The 13,752-nt window shown below is 39.6% G+C and overlaps 1 protein-coding gene across 2 annotated transcripts in view; it reads left to right on the forward strand.

The window, feature by feature from the left end:
* The first annotated feature begins 6,647 nt into the window (after nt 1–6,647).
* The window catches only part of LOC119740916 (scavenger receptor class B member 1-like), a 46,502-nt gene continuing 39,397 nt past the window's right edge, over nt 6,648–13,752 (forward strand). For both annotated transcript variants that reach the window (XM_038216394.1, XM_038216395.1), the window contains exon 1: nt 6,648–6,801. The gene's annotated coding sequence lies outside the window, so the exon portion shown is untranslated. The remainder of the gene's footprint in view (nt 6,802–13,752) is intronic.

The following is a 13,752-nucleotide window of genomic DNA, read 5'->3' on the forward strand; positions in this document are numbered from 1 at the left end:
TTCTATGAATAATTATAAAGTACAAGTCGAAGAGGGTATGCATTCCCTTCAGGTGCCAGGCATGCAGATCACACAATACATTCAAAGAATCTATAGTAATTCAAATGAGGTAGTTTAGTATGGGTATATAAACCCCGGCTGAAAGGAGCCAGCATCTTTTCAAAGTCCAGATTAAAAAGAACGAACCCCTTTTTTATAGGGTGGGTGTAAACAACATACATTCTGAGTAAACTAGCGCACTATGTTGGGTGGGAACCCTCTTCGACTTGTACTTCATTATTATTCATAGAATTCAAATTATATTTCATATTTCATATTCACATAATTTTTTTATTCTATTACATAACACTTCGTACAAGTCTTCAGAGGGTATGCATGTACAAAGCTCAACCAAAAAAAAAGGTGAGTTCAAGACCAAAACATAATGTCATGAATCCAAACGATTCTTTATTTGTCAGTATTACTTTTCACATAAAAGAACCATTATCTCTGATAATGTAACTTAATTTATATTAATCTTTGATACTTAGACAAAACACAAGCAGACAGATTGCAAAGAACTGTCAAAATAGCCATTATCTCTGATAATCTAACTTAGTATTATATTATAATTTTGATACTTAGACAAAATACAAGCAGACAGATTACAAAATAACTGTCCCAATACTCGTGCATGACAAAAAAATTTTTTTTAAACGACTCTTTCGTTCAGTTTGCACTAAGAACTGAAGCTGCAAAGGTCGAATCTTCTGTTTGTTGTAGAACCTTGCAAAGGTACTGGCATTAGTCCAGTCTGCACTATGAAGTATATCTTGAAGTGATACACCCTGAGCTAAAGCAGTTGAAGTTGATGCACTTCTGAAACTATGAGCAGTGTAGAAATTTGTGTCTATCCCTGCTGCACGGAGTATACTTTTCACCCATCTTGCCAATGTACCAGTTGTCACACCTTTATGTGGTTTTCTAGTGGAAATAAATAGTTAAGTGACAGAATTTCGTATCTTTTCTGTTCTGCCGAGGTAATCTTTCAAAGTTAAAAAAACGCATAACTTATGGTTTCCCTCAAAGGCTGGCAGAGTTAATTTATTATTAGAGATACCTCTCTTATGACAGTTAGTTTTAAGTAATTCCATAACTGTAATATAACAACAATTATCTGAAAAGTCAAAATATCGTATGTCTAGGGCCGCCAGCGTCTGAGTTCGCTGTGCCGCTACGAGAGCCAACAGGCTAACCAATTTTTCGATAAGGATGAGTTGCGAAAGATCTTTATTATCAGGTAAACTTGAAATGTGATCTAATAAAGTAGATACTTTCCATATTTTTGAATATCTTGGTTTTGGTGGTGTGGAATTAAAAATCCCTTTTAGTAGGCGAACAATGAGAGGGTGTTGCCCAAGAGGATGACCTCCTGTTAAAGGCAGAGTCATTGACAAGGCTGACCTGTACAAATTTAAGGTAGAGTAAGACTTTCTTTCTGAATGTTTGTGAGCCAAAAAATTAGCAATATCTAGAACAAATGACGCAAATGGATCAATTTTCCTTCGACTGCACCAGCTAACCCAACATTTCCAGGCAGACTCATACTGTTTTTCTGTGCCCTGTCTCCAGGAACTTGAGATGAGCTTGGTAGCGTCACTCGAAAGTCCCTCTGCTTTCCATCGTTGCCTGAGATGGTCCAAGCGGCTAATCTTAGATTCAGAGGTTGAATTTGCTGAGGTTGGTTCAGAGCGGTCTGTGGGAGTTGGATTGGTTGTGCTACATACATTGAGAGTAGCTGAGGGAACCAGGCTTGGGTTGGCCACAAGGGGGCGATTACTAGACATAAGTCTGTCGTGTCTCTGGAAATCTTGTCCAGGATTCTGGGTAGCAAACAAAATGGAGGGAAAATATAAGGAGATAAATTCTCCCATGAAATTGTAAACGCATCTACAGCCCAAGCATATGGATCTTTTTTTCCATGAAACATACTGATTCAATTTTCGATTTTCACAAGATGCGAAAAGGTCAACGTCAGGGCAGAAGGTATGCTTGACAATATGATGAAAGACTACACACTTGATACTTATTTCTTTGTTCAACTCTTTACGAGAAAGAAGATCGGTCGTGACATTGGTTTTTCCGGCAATGTGAGTTGCAGATAAGTGAAAAGTCTTTTGCAAACACCACTTAAAAATTGTGGTCGAAATCTGGTTTAAGGAAACCATAGATCCCCCATTTTGGAGATGTATGATACAGCCGTGCTGTTATCTGATTTTATGAGAACATGTGCATTTTGCACCTGTGAACACAGACTGAGCAGTGCATTTTGCACAGCCAGGAGTTCCAACACATTAATATGAAGCTTTTTATGGATGTCTTTTCACTTACCCTGTGCATAAGAATAATTGTCTGTATGACAGACTGCTCCCCGTCCCAGTTTTCTGGCATCTGTGGAGATAACAATATCGATGGATGGTAATTTTATATTACAATATACTCCATCAGAGGAAACCGTCAACCACCACTGAATTTCCTGAAGAAATGGTGTGGTATCAATATGGGCATCATAATTACCCGATTCAGACTGAAGTGCTTTAACTTTGGCAACTTCCATCTGTCGGTAATGTAATTTTCCTTGCGGAAAGGCCTCAAACGTTGAAACAATGAGGCCAATACATCTCGCCAGTTAGCGGATGCTTACTGATTTTTTGGAAATTAACTGTATACATTCCGACTTGACTTTTTCCACCTTACTTTTAGGGATGTGAATTGACATAGATTCTGAGTCGATTATGAATTCCAAGTATGTCACTTTTGTTTCAGGGATCAAACAACATTTTTTTTATAGTTAATTTCAAATCCAAGATTTTGGAGTAGGTTTATCACGAAATTAGTGTTTGTGGTGCTCTCTTCTTTTGAAGAAGACATGATGAGGATGTCATCTAAATAAATGACCAAGCGAATACCTCGACTTCTCGCTGATGCTACAACAGGTTTCATAACCTTAGTAAAAATTCTAGGGGCTGATGATAAAATGGTAGGCAAGTAAAGCAGAAAAAATTTTCTGCCCAAGAGAAGCAAAGATAAGGTTGATCCTGCTCACACATTGGAATACAAAAATAAGCATCTTTCAGGTCAATTGACGTGAGAAAGTCATTAACTTGAATAAGGTTTTTCACAAGCTTGATATTTTCCATTTTGAAGTGCTCGTACGACACAAATTTGTTAAGATCTTTCAAATTGATAACTGGTCTCAATCCACCTGTCTTTTTCGCTATCAGAAAAATGTTCGACAGAAACTGGCATTCAGCCAGAGGAACTTCTCTGATTGCACCTTTGTGCAGCAGTTCACTAATCTCAGTATTGATCACAAGTGATTCTTGATCACAGAATGATTTCTTTTGAGGTGTTGAGGTTTGAATTGGACAGCTCAAGAAATCAATTTTACATTGTTAGATCTCTGCTGCCAGGTGGATCGCCCACGGCTGTGTTGGGGAACATTCGAACCCCGAGAAGATGAACGCCAGAAGCGTCTGTCTCCAGTGGGTCCGCTGTAGTTTGCGGACGAGCCTTTGCCTGCTCTCTGCTGGTTATAAGGCACATAACGGCGATATAGGAAGACTGATTTTTTCCTCTCGTCTGAGGTCAATTTTGTGCCTGCTTTGTAGGCTTCAGCTACCTGTTTCATTGTATTATTCATGTCTTTCCCGAAAAGCGTTTCTGGGACGGGAGTATTGCGGGAACACAAACCGCTTAGTTCTTACTTAGTTCATAAGAGGCGTTCCCTGCAAGGAGGAACAGCAAAGTTCATGCCAAGGGACAGAACTTTCGTGTCTGTTCTGTTCAGCTGTCGGCTGCTGAGGTTGACGACAGTATGCTTGGGGAAGGTGTCTTGACTACGGAGATGAGGTGGATGGCGCCAGGATATAGGAGATCCAGATGGCAGGTTACGCGGGCGAGAAGACTGACGCCAGGATATAGGAGATCCAGTTGGCGGACTATGTAGGCTAGATGGACGACGCCAGGATATAGGGGAACCAGAACCATTCTCTTAGTAGAGAAATTATTCGCACAGGGTGTTTCCGCAAACCTTTCATTATTTAGTATCTCCACCATATAAAGCCTCAAATCTTACTTATCAATTATCAATTATACGTACACAATGCAATGCTACGAAAGCCCATTAGCGCCACTGCAAGTATATGTTAGTAATTCGTTATTACGGATTAATAATTCGTTATTACGGATTATTAATACGTTATTACGGATTATTAATTCGTTATTACAGATTATTTAATTCGTTTATTACGGATTATTAATTCGTTATTACGGATTATTTAATTCGAATGCACTGAGCTGAGAGCTGGATAGGGTTTAATCAAACTGCAAAATTTCGGGGAAAAATCCCAAGGTTGTCATGTCTTAAAGCATAGTAGCACTGAGCCTGATCACAGAATGGCTGGTCTTAAGTTTCGCTAGATCAGACAAAGGCCCATTGGCGGCATGCGGCAAATTTTACATTTAATCAAATTTTGAGAACAGGATCAAAACGAGTATCATTAGCTTGGAACTTGTAGATTATGGAAAAAATTTAAGAGTGATTTTAGATCAGACTAATTAACTTAAAAGCGGCGCAAAAAGCGCAGAGGAGGGGGGGCGTGGCCTTTACCCCCACCTTTTGTTTTTCGCTCATACCCTTGCAACAACGGTAGAGGAGAAAATAAACCAACTTTTATTGTTGCCTTGGCACTTGTGAAATATGAAAATATGACTAAAGAGTGATTTTAGGTCAGAATAATTAACTTAAGAACGGCGCGAAATACGGAGGGGGAGGGAGCGCAATTAACCCACTCCATGTGCATTTTTCCTATATCGTCGCAATGCACTTTTTAAATCCCGCCAAGTTTCTCTGACAGTTGTTAGGATGTCCTGTGGTTATTTTGACACCAAGTTTACGTAAATATGGCATACCTTCGTCACAAAATATCCATTTACCAAAACAGGTCGATTTAAATGTTAACTTTTCCCATCACATTGACCATGTTTAATTTACATGCGAGTGCGCATGAGTGCGAATGAGTGCCGATTTTTTAATGACCATGACAACAAATCATTTTAACAGGTTGAATTGAAACTCCACACATGTACTACAGATATTTGGGTTTCCATTCAAATAATTTCAGATGTGAGAGGAGTATATCAGACCTCTGGTACCCTGGGATGGGTCAATTAACTTTGTATACAAACTTATCACTATTTATCATTTGTATTCTTCAAAACGCCAGCTTTTCAAAAGTCATGGTAGTGATAGGAAGGATATTGAAACTATTATTCTACACTCATGATATATAAGCTCAGACCCCAAAAAACAACGGAGTGACCTCTAACATCAATTTCCTTTTTTTCTGTTGGCAGCCGCAACAATGATACGACTGCATAGAAGGCTTTGGACATGGGCGTCGCGGGGGGGGGGGGGGGGGGGCTTGCCCCCGAAAGGAAAACAACGAGAAAAAAAAAAAAAAAAAAGAGGAGCGATGTCATATTGCTGTAAATTAATTTTAATGGGTTGGGGGGGGGGTGCCCCCCTCTAAAAAAATAATTGGAGAATATGTTGAGAAATATGTTTTGCCCCTTCTTAATTTTTTTTTAATCTGTAATAACGAATGAATAATCCGTAATAACGAATTAAACAATCCGTAATAACAAATTAACAAAATCCGTAATAACGAATTAATAATCCGTAATAACGAATTAAATAATCCATAATAATGAATTAATAATCCGTAATAACAAATTAATAATCCGTAATAACGAATTAATAATCCGTAATAACGAATTAAATAATCCATAACAACGAATTAAATAATCCGTAATAACGAATTAATAATCCGTAATAACGAATTAAATAATCCGTAATAACGAATTAATAATCCGTAATAATGAATTAAATAATCCGTAATAATTAACGAATTAATAATCCGTAATAACATATACTTGCAGTGGCGCTAATGGGCTTTCGTACAATCGGCTGTCCAAAAAACTCACGTGCGATCGCTGTTTTTTTGGACAGCAGCGCGACGTCAGAACCACGGTGACCGTTTTAGCCGATTTTCGGCTAACTTTAACAGAATTTTCATTAAAAAAAAACGAGTTTGACAGAAAATTTGACAGAATGGATTTTTTGGCAGATTTCTGGCAGAATTCTGCAAAAGTGGTTATTTGACAGAAAAACAGCAAATTTAAACAAAAAATGGTACATTTGTTTAATAAAGCTTGAATCCTTTCAAACAAACCCTTGCATAAAGGGACAGGTTGGCTGGTCTAGGTACTGAAGTTCAGAAACGGACTTCGTCGTGGCCGGATCCGCGTTTTGCCCGAAATTTACGCAATAATTTCACAACATCTTTATGAGACTATAGCTTGTTTATGGTTTATAATGTAATTTGAACCTTAATTAAGGCAAAAGTACCCATCTGCGTGTGTTTTTCAGTGTTTATAGTGTATTTCGAGTAATTCTGGGGAATTTGGCAGATTTTTGATAAATCTGACAGATTTTTGATGCGCATTTAGCAGAATTTGTCTCTGATCTTACGGTCACCCTGGTCAGAACTCAGAACGTTGGGATACGGGTTGCGACTTGCGATCCATAGCCGGCCGGTACGCGTGGTAGGCAGCTAACCGTACGTACATGTACATAACCAGTTGTTGGACACAGCAGAGCTGAAGCATCAGTGAAGTGCTAGTGATGTGCTTAGCTTATTTATTGTAGCTGGTGTTGTCAACAAGCGCGGTCGATACAGTGACAGTAATTTGCCAGGGGTAAGGAATTTATTGAAATGTATCTTTTTTTTTATAGTCGTGTTCCCTAACGTGGCGCACTTCGAAGCTTACCCAACTTTCCTCGTGCAGTGTTGCCAAACCTCTTTGTTGATTAGCCCCACTAGTGTGGCCGTCGGTATGCTGCGCTGAACCCAAGGTTCAGCGCAGCATACCGACGGCCACACTAGTGGGGCTATTTGTTGATAACCTCAAATTCATGCAGTGAAATGATATGCTGGTACTTTTACCTTTTTAATGCTTGCTATTTAAAGCTACAGTCCATCATTTGTAATTTGTGCATTTTGTTCGTTTGAAGCAACAAAAGAGTTCAAAATCTAATGAAGGATACTGAGCAACTAACCTGATGAAGTTTCAGCTAAGCTTCAGCTGTACATTCCGAGAAAAACAGCATTCTAAGATCTCAATTTCAAATCAAAAGTTACTGAATCATGTTTTGAATTGTTTTGAATTGCAGCTATACGCGACGTCGCGCACTGATCCGACGAATTACAACAACCGCGCGCGTGTGCGTCGTTCCAATACTTGTGCGCGCTGCGCTGAATAACAAAACGAACTACTAATTAAAATTTTCCTACGGTGCTTCTTAAGAATCACCGTTGGAAATGCCTTCTTTCATTGATTACTTCAAAATGACAGCTTCCCAGAAAGAATAATTTCACAGGGAGTTTAATTCCCTTACTATCTTTCAACCAAGTTTGTTTTTCAACAATAATTACACCAGTTACTTTTCGGATGGCTGCAAATGATGGACTCTAGCTTTAACCTCTGTGAACAATTTCGGTTTCATAAAATTTAATCCGAAATGCAAAAACGGTCGCGTCCGGAAATTGGGCACAAATTGGCGGAGTGTTCCCTAACGTGGCGCACTTGAATAAATCTCAGAAAATTCCAAATTAATATTTAAGAATTTCTGTAAACGGAGTAATTGCAGAATACCCCGCCACTCGGAAATACACCCCTAAATTCTCTGGCTACGAGGTTGGAATCACTGGAAAAGAAACAATTCAAGTCCATGCCAGCTACGCGGATACTGAGTGGGGGTCCATTATTTGAGAACGAAGCAACACAAAAGGAATGGGAGTTGCTGAACAAAATTCTAAGTCCAAACCAACCACCCTGTTGGCGGCTACGGTACGCGGATACGGAGTGGGAGTCCCCTTGAATATGCTTGAGAACGAAGCAACACAAAAGGAATGGGAGTTGCTGAAAAAATTCTAAGTCCAAACCAACTACCCTGTTGGCATGGTTGGCGGCTACGCGGTTACGAAGTGGGAGTGCAATGGAGCATGACGCATAGTACATACAAGTAGCGCTGAGAATGTTTACTGAGGTCAACCAACCGTGACCTCGTAGCCGGCTACGAGGTGGATAGATCGAGTGGCGGGGTATTCTGCAATTGTGCCCTGTAGACTTGATAAATTCTGATAAATCATTATTATCTTTACTTACAAACCCAGCAAGATGTTTGTCAGAAAATTATTTTCTTATTTTTCGGGGCATTTTCAAAGGGTTCACTTTGCACTTGAAAATAAAATCGGAAAAAATAATTTTTTCTTTTAACTTTGTAACGGGTAAATAAACTCGCGATTTATGAACGGGAGTGTTTAGAACTTGATGAAATTTCACTTTCTGTGAAATTTCAGTTAAAACTTTTGCTCTAGCTAGGTGCTACAGGCGAAAAATAAAAGTGCGCCACGTTAGGGGCCGCACCACGTTAGGGTACATCAACAATACTGTTATACATGTAGTTATACCCAGCGCCGGCAGGCTCATGACATTGATATGTAGTCTTCATGGTATTGGCCTGGTTCTAGTCCGGGTAACTTGGAGTGGACCCAACTTATCGCCTTTTTAACATTCAGACATGGTATGGCAATAGTACTAGCCTAGTTAGTTGTAGGCAAGCCAGACCATTTCCATTAAAAAATGTTAAAAAGGCGATAAGTTGGGTCCAAGTTACTCGGACTACCCTGGAGCTACCTCAAGAGCTGTTCTAGCCCTAGCCGCATACACTGTTAATACCCTAGTCCGAGTAACTTGGACCCAACTTATCGCCCCCTTTTAACATTCGGACTGCTCCTACTCCTAGAACTTTTTCTTCATTTTCTCCTGAGGCTTTCCTACTCTAGGGAACCAATAGACCGCTTGCAGACGCGTTCGATAATCGACGCGCGAAGGCGCGCAACGCCATGTTGTGGGACAAGCGTATATCTATCCATGCACATTTTGTCCCACAACATGGCGTCGCGCACCTTCGCGCATCAATTATCGAACGCGTCTGCAAGCGGTCTATAAGCGACCGAGAAATATCGACTGATGGTTGTAAACATTCGCGACGCAGTGATACCCCCGCGCAAGGGCGCGACCACTGTGACAAATGGGAACTGTGGTTTTGTTCGAATTGATACAGACGGTCCTATTTACATAAAATGGCCACGCCCCATTGCTACGAAATGACTAAGACGTTAGTGAGAGAACGTAAAAAATCAATTACTCAAGGGCGCGCTACAGAACATTGCAACTATCACTCTCGGTCACTGATGTCTTGGGCCAAGACTAATGACATGGTTGAGTTTGTTGCTGGTCAACTTGGTCTGTAATCAACTCTTTCCGAGTCAACTCGGTCCATAACCAACTCGGTCCCTAACCATCTCGGTCCGTAACCAACTCGGTCCGTAACCAACTTGGTCCATAACCAGCTCGGTCTGTGACCAACTCGGTCTATAACCAACTCGGTCCGTAACCAACTCGGTCCGTAACCAACTCGGTCCGTAACCAACTCAGTCTGTAACCAACTTGGTCCGTGACCAACTCGGTCCATAACCAGCTCGGTCCCTATGGGAAAATGTACACAAGAAAAGTGTTGTAATTTTCTTGTAGCAAGAAGATCTCGAGCACCTGTTTTTTAATTCAGTTCTTCAAAACTAATCTCTGTAAGCACTTTTGTTTCTGTTGTGTGAATGTTACTGTATGTGGACGGCTCGGGCTGGGGATATAGCTTTATAGTAGGGCTTAAATTGACTGAGCTTTGAAATACCGGTACAAGTTTCACGCACGACCTACGTGTACATGTGCCGAGGCTAGGCGGACTGCCGGCACGGCCCATCGGTCACCCAGTACCCGTACCCACGGGATGGACCCAGCCGGCAGAAAAAAACGGTCTCACATTCACTACGTATGTACATACTCCGGTCACTCAGCGGGAAATGCAACATACCGTAGTCGTCAATCGGCATTACCTTTGGAAACTGTTTCAGGCCTGACGTAATCAAAATGATCGATATATTCTTGTACGTTTGGGGTTGCTGGAAATCCCTCAGACTTTTGTTTAAAAATATGGAATCTCTCAGATAATCTTAGCCTTTGTTCATTTAACTCCGCAGTGGTGTTTTACATCATCGTATAACCCCAAAAATATTTGACAGTTCAACTAAATATTAGAGAAATTCTTTCCTGTTAGTTTTTGTTAGGTTGCAACATTTTATTCCGAAATAACATTACATTAGAACGTAAATATTGGCCTACTTGTTATTTATTTTATTAAATTAGATAATTTATTACATATTTCCGTAGTACATTACATTCTTTTTAAATTTTTATGTGGAAGGGGATCCCCAAAAAGTAGAGCTTGTCGAGTAGAGATCCTGTAGGCTATAGGCCTAACATAAATTAACACATCAATTTTAATGAATATTTTGACAGTTGCACAACCATGCATTTTTATAGTTAGCATGTAACAGAAGCAAACGGACGTGTTTTTGAGGTTGCTCCCGAAAGTATACAAATTGCTCATTCCCATCGTAAAACCATTACGAGCCTTCTGGTAAAAATGCTGCCGAAACGTCAAGCATCGAACACGGCAACATCCAGCCCAGGTGACGCCCCTGCAATCGACCCCGTTGCCCTAACTGCAGCTATCACCGAGGCTTTGCGGTCCAAGGCCCTACTGGATGTCCTAATACCTGCGCTCTCCGATGCCATTGCAGACACCATTTCTCAGGACATTCATAAGGCTATGGAGATGGAACTAGAGAGCCGGGATAAAAAAATAGCAATTTTGGAAAAGGACGTCCGACGTCAGCACGGCTCTCTGATCAAGAACAATACACCCGCCGCAATTGTCTCATTGTCCACGGCATACCTGAGACGCCCAAACCCCAGAACACAGACAAAATGATCACCGATACGGCAAAGCAACACCTCGGTATCGAGCTACGCCCGGAAGCAATCGACCGCTCTCATCGCATCGGGACTCGCCAAGATGCATCAGGCAATCGCCAAGATGCATCAGGCAAGCGGAGGCCGAGGCCAATTATTGTAAAGTTTGTGGACTACAACTCCCGGGCCTCCTTCTACCGTCTTCGAGCTAAATTCAAAGGCTCAAACATTTTACGTCAACGAAAGTCTCACCCGAGAACGTCAAGGCTGGCTGACTGAAGCGAAACGTCACCCTGCTTCTGACAAGGTGTGGACCCAAGACGGCCGAATTGAGATCCTGCAGAAAGATGGCAACCGTGTAATTGTGGGCTCCAAGGATGATCTCCAAAAACTCAGGAAATGATCCCATTTCTTGTTCCGGTTTGGTGGTGAGTTAAATCTACCAAATCAAACATTATATATTATTACACCCTACGACAAAATTAATGTACCGCTACCTCAGACACTCTTTAATTGAGTGCTTATTCAACTAGTTCTTAGTTACCGTTATGCTTACTTACATAGTTTTTCCCGTTATTGTTTATGTAATTGTTGTCCTCGTCGTGTCCTGTCTCCTTCATCTCAAGTTAAAGGGTATTATTCTTTTTTGTTCAAAAAATTTCATAGGCCAACCGGCATTGGATATACTTTCAACTTTCGTCACCACCGAAAAAAATGACTTCCATAGGAGCTGTAAATTACAACGCTATTTTTGAGGCTATTGACCCCGTATCTGACCCTAACAATTTGAACAATAACCAAAATTCATGTGATTATTTTAATGAAGCCAATTTCCAAGCCTCATTTAATCTTAATGACCCTTCTCGGTTTTTATTATTACTGGCACAGTTCCACTGTCTGTGAAAATAGCCAGGATCATTCCTATTTTTAAGAAGGGTGACCCCACCTGATGAGTAATTATAGACCCATTTCTATTTTAACTTCTTTTTCGAAAATTCTTGAACGTATTATTTATACTTGCACATCTCAGTTTTTAAAGAAAAACAATATTATATCCGATGTTCAATATGGGTTCAGAGAGAATCACTCAACCTCACATGCTATCCTGCAACTAATTGACAAAATTACCACAGGACGCGAACAGTCTTGCCATACTCTGGGAATTGTCCTGGACCTCTCCAAGGCATTTGATACTGTTGATCATGAAATTCTCTTATCGAAACTTAACTTTTATGGAATTAGAGGTATTGCCTTGGAGTGGTTCAGGAATTATCTTACTAATCGTCAACAGTTTGTTTGTATTGATGACAAGAAATCTAACCTTAAAGAATAATAACGTGTGGAGTACCACAGGGTTCCTTACTGGCTCCTTTGTTGTTTTCTATTTATATTAATAATTTTGATAAATCTTCTGAGATTCTTTCCTTTATACTTTTTGCTGATGATTCAAATTTATTTTATTCCCATAAAAACGTAGACAATCTTATTGATACAGTTAACCGGGAGCTCACTCATGTTTCAAACTGGATTAAAGCTAACAAGTTGTCTATTAATATTGATAAAACTAGTTTCATGTTATTCAGCAACACAGTTTCTTGTCTTCCTCAAGATATTTTATTCGATAATTCACCGATTACTCAAACTGACTGTATTAAATTTTTAGGTTTGTTTATTGATGCCAAGCTATCTTGGAGTCAACACATTAATAACTAATGTCGAGAAACATAGGCATTATCAGTAAATTGAAATATGTCTTTCCGTCCGAGGTTTTACATAATATTTACAATTCTTTGATTTTATCACATATTACCTTTGGTACTCTAGCCTGGAGAAATACAAATTTTGTAAATAGAATTTTTATTTTACAAAAACGGGCATTGAGAATTATTGATCATGTAGACTTTAGAGCTCACTCAAATCCATTATTCATTAGACATAAGACTCTTAAAGTCAATGATATTTATTTACTCCAGTTAGGAGTTTTTATGTATAAGTTCTTTAAACATGAATTACCTAATTATTTCCAATCTATGTTTTGTATAAATACTTCTGTTCATCAACATTATACTAGACGTGCCAGTGACATTCATATCCCATTTACACGTACTTCATTTGCCCAAAAAGGAATTCGTTTTCAAGGTTCTAAGTTCTGGAATTCTTTGGATAATGACACTAAGTGTGTTTAACAGTCGTCGTTTATTTAAGCAAAAATTGAAGTGTATCTTACTGGGAAAATATCAAAACGGCTGATTTGACTTGATTTAATACAGTTCATTTATATTATTTACCTTATTATCATAACTCCTCATGTGGGTTGATCTTCGTGAACAATAGGCCTACCCTATACTGCCGTGCAGTATGTCCTCGTCTTTGTCCTAGTCCTTGTTGCTTGTGTAACTTAGTCATTATTACTTAGTGTATAGCATTCAATTTAACTATGTCTGTTTAATCTAATCCTTTAAGCTATGCACATTATGGGGGGTCTCTACTGGACAAGCCCTGCTTTTTGGAGGCCCCCACCACTTAATCGCCCTTCATTCTAATTATACCCATTTTCCATGTATTGTTATTTGATTGAGTGGAAATAAAGTATTGATTGATTGATTGATAGTTCCATTGAAAAACAACTTCTGTCTCTTGTAAATAAATTGGAATGGAATAAAATAGATGCAGAAACTGGGGGGGGGGGAGCCCTTTTAAAAAATTTAAATGACATGCACCTGCGTCAGTGATAATGTCAATTTTAATAAACATGTGAGTGTGTTTATCTCT

This window comes from Patiria miniata, unplaced genomic scaffold (genome assembly GCF_015706575.1).
Source record: "Patiria miniata isolate m_02_andy unplaced genomic scaffold, ASM1570657v1 HiC_scaffold_5, whole genome shotgun sequence".
NCBI lineage: Eukaryota > Metazoa > Echinodermata > Asteroidea > Valvatida > Asterinidae > Patiria > Patiria miniata.